The 11,227-nt window shown below is 37.7% G+C and overlaps 1 non-coding gene across 1 annotated transcript; it reads left to right on the top strand.

Annotated features, from left to right (window-relative positions):
- Positions 1–9,986: 9,986 nt before the first annotated feature.
- On the top strand, positions 9,987–10,090 carry LOC123854831 (small nucleolar RNA U13). Its single transcript, XR_006793388.1, has one exon. It is a non-coding gene; the product is annotated as a small nucleolar RNA U13 (small nucleolar RNA).
- The last annotated feature ends 1,137 nt before the right edge of the window (positions 10,091–11,227 follow it).

Below are 11,227 nucleotides of genomic sequence, written 5' to 3'. Positions count from 1 at the left end.
TGATTATAAGGCAGGTAATACTCTTGTCTCTCTTTTCCACCAGGTTTATTAATGTTGGGCTCAGTTCCAAGAAGTGCCCTCTCTAGGGCTGGGTGAAACTGGGAGCAAGTTATACTTTGAGGCCTTCCTGCCTGTCATTTTTGAACAGGTGAAATCTGGTTACAGTGAGCCTCCAGGGCAGTCTATATCAGTAGAGCTAAGGATGTAAACATCAGGAAGAGCATGAGGTAGAGGGAGAGATCAGCAGCTACTGAAATGGCATATCTCTAAAGGAGCCGTTGTTTGGGAGATGGGGCAGGGCAGCAAGGGTAAGCAATGAGAATCATCATAGAGGGAAAGAATAAAGAAAGGGAGGAAAAGGACAGAGAGAGGTTCCCAAGTAGGCAAAGGAGTTGTAACAAGCATGTACAGAGCCTCAAACTTCAGGGGAATTGCAGCGGGAGTGGAGCAAGAACCAAGTGGTTGATTGACTGAACATTACTGAGCATCTGCTATGCTAAAGGCACTGTGCTAAGTGCTGTGGGAGACATAGATATAAACCAAACATAGACATAGACCCTGCCCAAACAGTGCTCGTGGTCACCAATCTCTATCAAGGGAGATGGGGTATGGGCTTAAAGGATGTCAAAAGGTTTAAGGTGATCAATACTGTAAAAGAAGAGTAAATGACATTCCAGAAATTCAGGGGGAGGAGGATAGTTTAACTGAAAGAATGGTGAAGGTGAGGTGAGGTAGGGAGAGTGGACTGAGGAAGTTTTGAAGAGGACATATCCTTTGAATTGAGTTGGATCTTGAAGGCTGACCAAGAGGGATAGGGTCCCCCTGCCCTCAGCCAGTGCCCCACCATGAATGGCCTTTATTGTTTGCAACTGAAGTGAAAGAGGAGGGGACAGGACAGCTCTGGCTCCAGGGGTGTCTCCAAAGACCTACTCTGTTGCTGTCACCCAAAAAAGAATAGAGTTTTTGACAACAGGAGGGTGGGTGTTAAGAGAAACAGGGGAGCTGTGAAGAAGGTGGGGCAAAGAGGAATGGCAGGATGACAAAATTTTATTGTCCTGTGGGAAACAGGTGGGCACCCAGGACCTCATAATGTACAATCTGTTCCAGGGCGTATCCTCTGAAGGAAGAGCAAGGAAAACACCTGCTCTTTTCCTCAGTCTAGAATTTCTGCTTCTCTCTGAATTTCTCTACCATACCTTGACTTTGCCGCCCCCATCTGTTGTCATCATCACAGGAAGATTTAGGGCACTCTGCTCTGTGACCTTTCAGCCTGGATGTGGTGGCTGCAGATGCAGCTGGAAAAGGTGGGGTGATTTAGAGAGAGACATGGGTGAGAGAAAGAGAGAGAGTAGGATGATTGCAATAGTTGTTCCTTTATAATAAACCTAGTGGGTTTATTTACAAGATTTTCTTGATTTGTACCTTGGGAATCCTTCCCGAGAGAGTAATTTCCTTTAAGGGGTAGCAGAATACACATTCTTCTCAAAGTGCACATGAAACATTCTCCACAATAGATCATATGTTAGACCACAAAACAAGTCTTAACAAATTTAAGTTGAAATCATATCAAGTATATTTACTGACCACAATGGTATGAAACTAGAAATCAATAAAAGAGAAAAATTGAAAAATTCACAAATATGTGGAAATGAACATGCTCCTGAACAACCAATAGGTCAAAGAAAAAAAATCAAAGGGAAATCAAAAAGTATCTTGAGACAAATGAGAATGGAAATACAACATACCAAAACTTATGGGATGCAGCAAAGGCAGTTCCAAGAGAGAATTTCATAGCAATAAATGCCTGCATTAGAAAAAAAGAAAAAAGAAAGATCTCAAATAAACAATTTACACTCAAGGAACTAGAAAAAGAACAAACTGAGCTCAAAGTTAGCAGAAGGAAGGAAACAATAAAGATTAGAGCAGACATAAATGAAACAGAGCCTAGAAAAACAGCAGAAAAGACCAATAAAATGAAGAGTTTTTTAAAACATAAACAAAACTGACAAGTCTTTAGCTATACTAAGGAAAAAAAAAGAGAGAGGGAACTAAAATAAATAAAATTATAAATGAAAGAGCTGTATAGCTGATACCACAGAATTAAAAAGGATCATAAGAGACTACTAAAAATTACATGCCAATAAATTGGACAACCTAGAAAAAGTGGATAAATTCCTAGAAACATACAATCTGCCAAGACTGAATCATGAAGAAATAAAAAATCTGAACAAATCTATAAAAAGTAAAGAGATCGAAGCAGTAATAAAAAACCTCCCAACTAAGAAAAGCCCAGAACCAGATGGCTTCACAGGTGAATCTGACCAAACATTTAAAGAAGAATTAATAGCAATCCTTCTCAAATTCTTTCAGAAAAATGAAGAGGACAGGATGCTTTCAAGCTTATTTTGAGGCCAGCATTACCTTGATACCAAAGCCAGACAAGGACACTACAAGAAAAAAAAAATTACAGGCCAATATCTCTGATGAACAAAGATGCAAAAATCCACAACAAAATACTAGCAGACCAAATTTAACAGCACATTAAAGGATCAGACATCATGATCAAATGGGATTTATCCCTGGGATGCAAGGAATGTTCAACATACACAAATCAATGAATATAATTCACCACAGTAACAGAATGAAGGATAAAAATTATATGGGGGTACCTGGCTGGCTCAGTTGGTAGAGTATGAGACTCGATCTTGGGGTTGTGGGTTCAAGCCCAACATTGGGTGTAGAGATTACTTAAAAATAAAATCTTTTAAAAAAATCATATGATCTTATCCATAAATGCAGAAAAAGCATTTGACAAAACTCAACATCCATTTATGATAAAAAAAAACTCTCAACAAATTAGGTATAGAAGGAACATATCTCAACATGATAAAGGTTATATATGACAAGTTCACAGCTAACATCATACTCAATAGTTTGCTTCCCCAGCTCTTTCCAAAGAGTTATAAGCATCTTATTTCCCGTATTAAATCCCCTCCTGCCTGAAACACCTACAGCGGTTTCTGTTTTCTTACTATATCCTGATTGATAACACCTGATGGAATAGAAGCTTAAAATAGAAACTATTATAGGAGAACTTGTATTTCCTGCATACCTGAATTTGTGATTGAGATACATACATCCTCACTTCATCACAAGCAGCTGAATCATGAATCTTTAATTAATAGCAGTGCCTCCTACTTTATCTCTCCTCACTGCCATTCTGATTCACTAAACAGATCCAACCCAATCCTGAAAACCACATAGCCCCAAAAGAGTGGGTCTTAAGAAATTTGCAAGTTTCCGTATTCTGGGTATGACTGTATTTCAGTATGAACAAAATTTTGTTTCATACTTACCCTCACGTCCATTCCATGTTTTCCTTACCCTTGGCCTCTGCTCATTTGCTAAGCCTGGTACCACATTCTTTCCATATTGTTTCATCTATTCTCTTCTGGCCCAGCTCTCCCATTACTGTTATTAATCCAACTCCACACACTACTAAACAACTCTCCAATTCACCCCAGCATGCAGTTGCTAGGGGTAAAAAGATAGGAAAGACATTCCTTGTTCCAAGGAGTTTATAGAGTATTTTGAGACACTATATGTAATTTCAATCCTGATGTGGCTAAAACGTTAATTACCAAATGTACACCCTTTAAAGGACTCTTACAAAATATGGAATTAGATATGGTGAGACTATAATCCATAGATTTACAACTTGATTGGACTCTTGTATATCAGGTTAATTTAAAGCATGCCCACTTAACTATTAGTGAGCTGTTCTTAATGGAAAAGAGTTGCATCAGTTGGTTTATTATACAGAGGGCAAGATCCAAGCTGTCACTGCTTTGTATCTAAATTTGATTCCTAAAGGGTACGCAGGTGAAAGAATCACTTTTCAGATGAAAGAGAAAAATTCCAAAGAAGAACACACATGATAGAGTCATAAATACTTACGTTAGCCTGAGGCAGGCAGAGTTTATATACCACTCTTTTTGAATATTTATTCATTCCAGGAATGGTTTAAATTAGTACTTTCATTCAAAGCCCCAAGGCATTATGTTTTCAACAAAACTAATAATCACTTCCTGATAACACTAACTGACTTATGTATGTTTTTCTTCTTATCTTGTTATTTGAGAGAAGGAAGTCATAAAACTAAGCATCTGGTTTCAGTATTAGGCTTCAAAGAAAGAGCTACTACCTATATTACAGAGGACTGGTATATTGAAAATCTTTTTACTCTTTTCATTTATCACCTAAATCTAGTTGCACATTGTAACCTGTGGACCACACAAATAAGAAGGGGCAGGCTTCTGTAAGGGATGCTCCTTACTTGGTATGCTCCTTCAGTCCTGAAATCTTGTTTGCAAAAGTCAGATTGAATCCAATTGGTTCAGGTCCTTTCTTTCACAAAAGGATTCTCAGCTCCATGATACCAGTAAGATATCAAAAAGATTAACTGAGAATCACTGGGTCCATACAATGGAATGAATTATATATATTACCAAATGTTCAGCATAATTATGTGTATTAGGACTCTTGATGAAGGTAACAGAAACCAACTTTTGAAGTAGCTTAAAGCTAAAGAGGGAATTTATTATGTGGGTAAACCTGAAAGGCAGCCAATTTCAGGAAGCAAGTGACATTGGGTACAGGGGAACTGTCAAGATTCTGGCTCTCTTGTATTTTGCTTCTCTCTATGCAATTTGATTTTTGTCTACATAGACCAAGTTTGTTTTTGTTTTTAATTTTTTTATTGTTATGTTAATCACCATACATTACATCATTAGTTTTTGATGTAGTGTTCCATGATTCATTGTTTGTGCGTAACACCCAGTGCTCCATGCAGAACGTACCCTCTTTACTACCCATCACCAGGCTAACCCATCCTCCCCCCCGCCCCCAGAACCCTCAGTTTGTTTTTCAGAGTCCATCGTCTCTCGTGGTTCGTACATAGACCAAGTTTTAAGCCATGGAGTTTTATTTTTGTTCTTGCTGCTGTTTTTTTGTTTGTTTGTTTTAAATTTGGGGAATCATAAAGACCTTTGGACAAATGCCTTGCAAATATCAAAGTCAACTCTACATTCACAAACATTTACACTAACGAACATCAATTTTATTTATTTATTTATTTATTTATTTATATTTTTAAAAGATTTTATTTATTTATTTGACAGAGAGAGAGATAGCAAGAGCAGGAACACAAGCAGGGGGTGTGGGAGAGGGAGAAGCAGGCTTCCCGTGGAGCAGGGAGCCTGATGCAAGGCTTGATCCCAGGACCCTGGGATCATGACCTGAGCCGAAGGCAGACACTTAACGACTGAGCCACCCAGGCACCCCATGAACATCAATTTTAAAAACTGAAAAAATGAGGGGGCACCTGGCTGGCTCAGTTGGTAGAGCATGTGACTCTTGATCTCAGAGTCATGAGTTCGAACCCCACATTGGACATGGAGCCTATTTAAAAAGAAAGAAAGAAAGAAAGAAAGAAAGAAAGAAAGAAAGAAAGAAAGAAAGAAAGAAAGAAAGAAAGAAAGAAAGAAAGAAAGAATGAATAAATAAATAAATAAAATTTTAAAAAACTATGAAAGGATTCAAAAGGGATTCATTTTGAGAGCTTATCTTAATTACCTATGGGAAAATCCTTTTTACTTTTCTAGGAAATTATAGTATTAATATCAGATTGTATTACTATCCAAAGGAATGAAAAATTATACAGAAATCTTTTAAATCTGGGCGCCTGGGTGGCTCAGTTGGTTAAGCGACTGCCTTCAGCTCAGGTCATGGTCCCGGAGTCCCGGGATCGAGTCCCACATCGGGCTCCCGGCTCAACGGGGAGCCTGCTTCTCCCTCTGACCCTCTCCCCTCTCATGCTGTTTCTCTCTCTCTCTCTCTCAAATAAATAAATAAATAAAATCTTTAAAAGAAAAAATTTAAAAAAAAGAAATCTTTTAAATCATGTCTTCCAATTAATAATACATTAAACCTAATAAACTACTAAGCTGGTTTACTCCTGTGAAAACAATCTTCATTTTTAATGAAGGGAAAATTGCATGTATTATGTTTAGGAAACACTTTCCTGTACTGAGATAATATGACATGTTGAGATTTTGGGGAGAAATTCTTTTTTAAAAAAATTTTATTTTATTATGTTATGTTAATCACCATACATTTTATCATTAGTTTTTGATGTAGTGTTCCATGATTCATTATTTGCATATAACACCCAGTGCTCCATGCAGTATGTGCCCTCTTTAATACCCATCACCAGGCTAACCCATCCCCCCATCCCCTCCCCTCTAAAATCCTCAGTTTGTTTCTCAGAGTCCATAGTCTCTCATGGTTCGTCTCCCCCTCCGGTTCCCCCGCTTCATTTTTCCCTTCCTGCTCTCTTCTTCTTTTTTTTTTTTTTTTTTCTTAAACATATAATGTATTATTTGTTTCAGAGGTACGGGTCTGTGATTCATCAGTCTTACACAATTCACAGCGCTCACCATAGCACATACCCTCCCCAATGTCTATCCTATCCCTCCCACCCCCCCACCACTCCAGCAACCTTCAGTTTGTTTCCCTGAGATTAAGAATTTGGGGGGAAATTCTTGAGGGAAGATCAAGTTTATGGACTTTGACTAGGAGAAGATTATATAGACCTCTCTTAGGCATTAAACACACACAACCATCAAAAACAAGTAAAACTCAATTTTTTGCCAGCTAACTCATCCAACTCAAAGATGTTTTAATGATAATTACAAACTACTAAGGTATGCAGGAAATACAGAGAATAGGATAAAGCATTTTAAATTGGGGTGCCTGGGTGGTGCAGTCATTTAAGCGTCTGACTCTTGATTTCAGCTCAGGTCATGATCTCAGGGTTTGAGATCGAGCCCTGAGCTGGGCTCCATGCTTAAGACTCTCTCTCCCTCTGCTCCTCCCCCCAACCCTCGTGCCCTCTCTCAAATAAATAAATCTTTAAAAAAATAAAATTGAGCAAATTAGTTCATAAAATTCTGGATATGAGAAAGTGAATTTTTTTATAATCCCACTACCCAAAAAAAGGACATCAAAATTTTCATTTCTTACCAACTTAATTATATGACATCAAACACAAAATGAAACATTTTTTTCTAATGTAGTTATCCTATAAGCATATTTTTCTTAGGTTGAAATTGTTCTTTACTATCTAGAATACAAGGTTAAAGACAGCCATACAAATGATGGAAATAGCACACCTCTTATTAGAGCTGTGTGAATAGACTGTTCCATTTGGAGAGAAAATACAAGACCAGGAATTTAAAATCCCCAGCCAGGAATGACTTCCATCATTGTCTTCCATTAATTATGTAGGAAGCCTTTTTGTGATTCACTACAAAATTCGGCAATTAAACTCTAGAGGCTGATTATATCCCTCAACCATCAGCCAGAAGGATTAACCGGTGGTTTTTAAGCATTCATTGTAAAAACCCAGTTAAAAATTAGTCCTTTGGCAATTTTATTTTATTTTTATTGTGTAACATTTGATGCATGCAAAAGAATAGAAGTCACATGTGTTAATACAGTGATGAAATGAATACTTGTTACCTACCACCAGTCTAAGAATTAGAGTGTTACCTTTGCTTTTTGCAGCATGTGCTTCTCCTTGTTCCATTCTTCTGCCACATCTCAGAAGAGGTAACTACTATCTGGAATTTTGTGTATTTTCCTGTTGTAGTCTGTTCAGGCTGCCATAACAAAGTACCACAGGCAAGGGCTTATAAACAACAGAAATTTATTTCCCACATTAATGGAGGGTGCCAAATTCAGGGTGCTGGCGTGGTCAGTTTCCACATCTGATGAGAGCCCACTTCCTAGTTCATATGTGGCCATCTCTTCACAGTAATCTCAAATGGTGGAAGGAACTACTGGGGAGCCCTGTTGGCTTTTTTTATAAGGGTACCAATCCCATTCATGAGGGTTCTGGTCTCATGATCTAATCACTTCCCAAAGGCTCCACCGCCTAAATATCATCTCATTGGGCATTAGGTTTTGACATGTGAATTTGGGGGGGGGGGGACACAAACATTCAGTTTATAACAATTATCCTCTTGTTTTTAAGATGATTTAATCATGCATGTATGTATTTCTAAGCAATATATTATTTAGTTTTGTTTGTGAACTTTATAAAAATGGTATTCTGTATATAGTTTTCTGCCACCTGCTTTTTTCACTCAGTGTTATGTTTTTAAGATTCATCCTAAGATTATGTCCTAAGATTCATATGTTGTTGCATATGGCTGAAGCAGTGTTTTATGACCTACTTTTCCACTCATCCTTGCATTTCTAAGCTATATCCTTGTTGCTGTGTATCTGTAGGACCTTGGGCTTTCCCTCTCAGCCAGAATTTCCTTACATTAAAATAGAAATAATAACAGTAACTACTACCAAGGGTTGTTGTGAGCACTAATAAATTATTGTTATATTCCTTTTTTTAAAAAAAGGTCTTCTGGTAGCTTATTGTTTTTTCTTTGTAGGTGCCCTGGCTTTTTTCTCTGGGATTTTTAAGGTCTTCATCATTGGTATTGTGCCATTTCATCACAATATGTCTTGGTGTGGATTTTTCTTTATTTATCATGCTTGAAATATGCTGTGCTTTCTCTATCTGTGGATTTATCTTTAGTCAGTTTAGGAAAATTCTTGGCCATTATCTTTTTCAATATTGGCTTCCTCCTGTTCTCTCTATTCCTTACTTCTAGAACTCTGATTAGACATGTTAAGCCTTGTTTTACCCTCCATGTCTTTTAACCCTTCTTTCATGTTTTCCATCTGCTGTACTCTATGCTGCACTCTGGGTAATTTCTTTGGATATAACCTCCAGGGCACTGAACCTGTCTTTAACTGTTTTTTTGTTTTTTTTAGAAGTAGATTTTTTTTTTTAAAGATTTTATTTATTTATTTGACAGAGAGCGACACAGCGAGAGAGGGAACACAAGCAGGGGGAGCAGGAGAGGGAGAAGCAGGCTTCCTGCGGAGCAGGGAGCCCGATGCGGGGCTCGATCCCAGGACCCTGAGATCATGACCTGAGCCGAAGGCAGACGCTTAATGACTGAGCCACCCAAGTGCCCCTGTTTTTTTTTGTTTTTAACAGATTTACTGAGTTGTTAATTTCAAAATCTATAGCTATTAGGCCAAAAATTAATACTCGGTTCGTTTAGTAATGTTTCTGGTCTCTTGTTTCTAAATCTATTTCATTCCATGTTTGATTTCTTTAAATGGTTCATAAAAGGTTATTTAATAATCTGTAAATGACAATTCCAGTTCCAGTTCTTCAGCTCTTACAAATTATTGTTTGTTCTTTCTGTTGATCTTAACTCATGGTGGTTTATGTGTTGGTGATTTTTTAAAATTGCGAGCTTATATTTTCTTGAACTTAATTTATGGAAATCCCAGAGACCAAATTGGGAGTTGCTTTACTCTAGAGAGTACTTGCATTTGATTCTGAGAGGAGATCTGAGATGCAACCGATCAGGTATCTCTGAAGTTCCTCTTGCAGAACCAGGCTCAAAGCAGGAAGGAATCTCAGGTGTGATTTCCACACCTTGCAGTGTGCCTCCAAGCTCAGGCTCCTTGTCCTGGACTGGTACTGGCGCTTGCCCATGACAACTCTGGCTTTTATGTTTGCTTACTGCTCCCTGATCTTGTTTGAGCTCGCTTTTTTTTTTTTTTTGACCCCTTTCATCAAAATCCAGCAAAACTTTAAAGTGCATATTAGTTTTGATTCAAATCAGGATTTAATGGTCTCATAGCTAATGGGCCCTTAGGTTATCTAGCTTTCCAGGCTGCCAGAAGTAGAGGTTTACACATTTCTAGCCGAGTAACAATTCTTGGATGAAAGTTGTGGAGGATTCTTCCTTTAGTATAATATTTGCCTTCTCCTTTCACTAAAGTCCCTGTCACAGAACTTAAGTTCTGTGCAGAAGGAAGATTCAATTAGAAGTCACAGATGTGGGATCCTTTTGTAGTTCATAAGCTTGATGATTGGGTGTTTACACCGTTGTGTGACATGTGGTTCCCTCAAACCTTGTTATGACCTCCATGCATGACCCATCTGACATGGAAAAAAAAAAAGAAGTCAAAGATGTGAATTATTGTCTGTGTTATCTTAGAAAAAATTACTTACCCTAAATTATTTACTGTTTCTGTTAATTGTACTATGAAATGGGGATATACTCAGCACCATACCTACCAATAGGTTGAAAGGATAAAATGAGAAACTGTGCTAAAAAATACATTTTAATTTGCTAAGGTGAGAAACAAAATGTAATAATTATGGTAACTAACATTTATTGATCATTTACTATGGTTGGCAGCTTGTTAAGCTATTTATAAAGCTTTCATTGTCTCCTTACAACAACCTTATAAGATGGGTACTGATATCGTGATTTAACAGTTGAGAAAACTGAGGCTCAGAAAGACTAAAAGTGTAAGATGATGGTACCATTATTTAGGAACTCCTTAGTTTCATCATGAAATAATATCCAGTGCAGCTATTATGATGAAAAGCAGAGTATTTCTCAAGGTAAGTTAAGTACTACCATATCTCAATTTCCTAGATGATTTTCTCTCAAATAATGAGAAGTATTTTACAAGGATGCATGCCCCTCAAGATGCCTGCTATGTTAAAACTTCCATCCTGAAGAAGTGATGTGCTTTTGCTAAAAGCAACTTTAGCTATGAAGACTCCATTGCAATTTGTACAGCTGTGTAATCGAAACTGCTAAAAGGCAAGTTAATATATTATTCTACTCACAGAACAGCAGTTTGATTCCTATGACTTCTTGGCACATCTGTTTGGTATATAAATCCTAAGCAGACTGAACAGTCACTTTCTAAATCTTCAAAATGCTTTACTAAGCAAAGTCTTTAGTGTGGTTAAGGGGAGAAAAAAATTAATAGACTCCCAAGTGAGTGGAGTAGTCTAGCTCAATGCAGAGTGTTTAGGGCAGGTGCAGGTGGGACTGGGAACTTGAAGAAGTGCACTTTGAGGTAGAGGATAGCACACAAGCCTACAAACACCAGAAGGTGAACTCTCTTGCCAACTTGAGATAATTAGAGAGGGTCTTTAGGGAATGGGTCTTTGCATCGTGTTTAATTTTTTTTTACTGGCAAGAGTTCAAATTACATTTAAGTAGGCTTGATTAGAGATGCCAATTATTACTGGCCTGCTCACATCCCTTTCTAGTAAAATCCC

Source organism: Mirounga angustirostris, unplaced genomic scaffold (assembly GCF_029215605.1).
Source record: "Mirounga angustirostris isolate CCGP_5_RB_7025 unplaced genomic scaffold, mMirAng1.0.hap1 SCAF_17, whole genome shotgun sequence".
NCBI lineage: Eukaryota > Metazoa > Chordata > Mammalia > Carnivora > Phocidae > Mirounga > Mirounga angustirostris.
The sequence above is the reverse complement of the archived record's forward strand: the minus strand, read 5'-3'. Positions and strand labels throughout refer to the sequence as shown.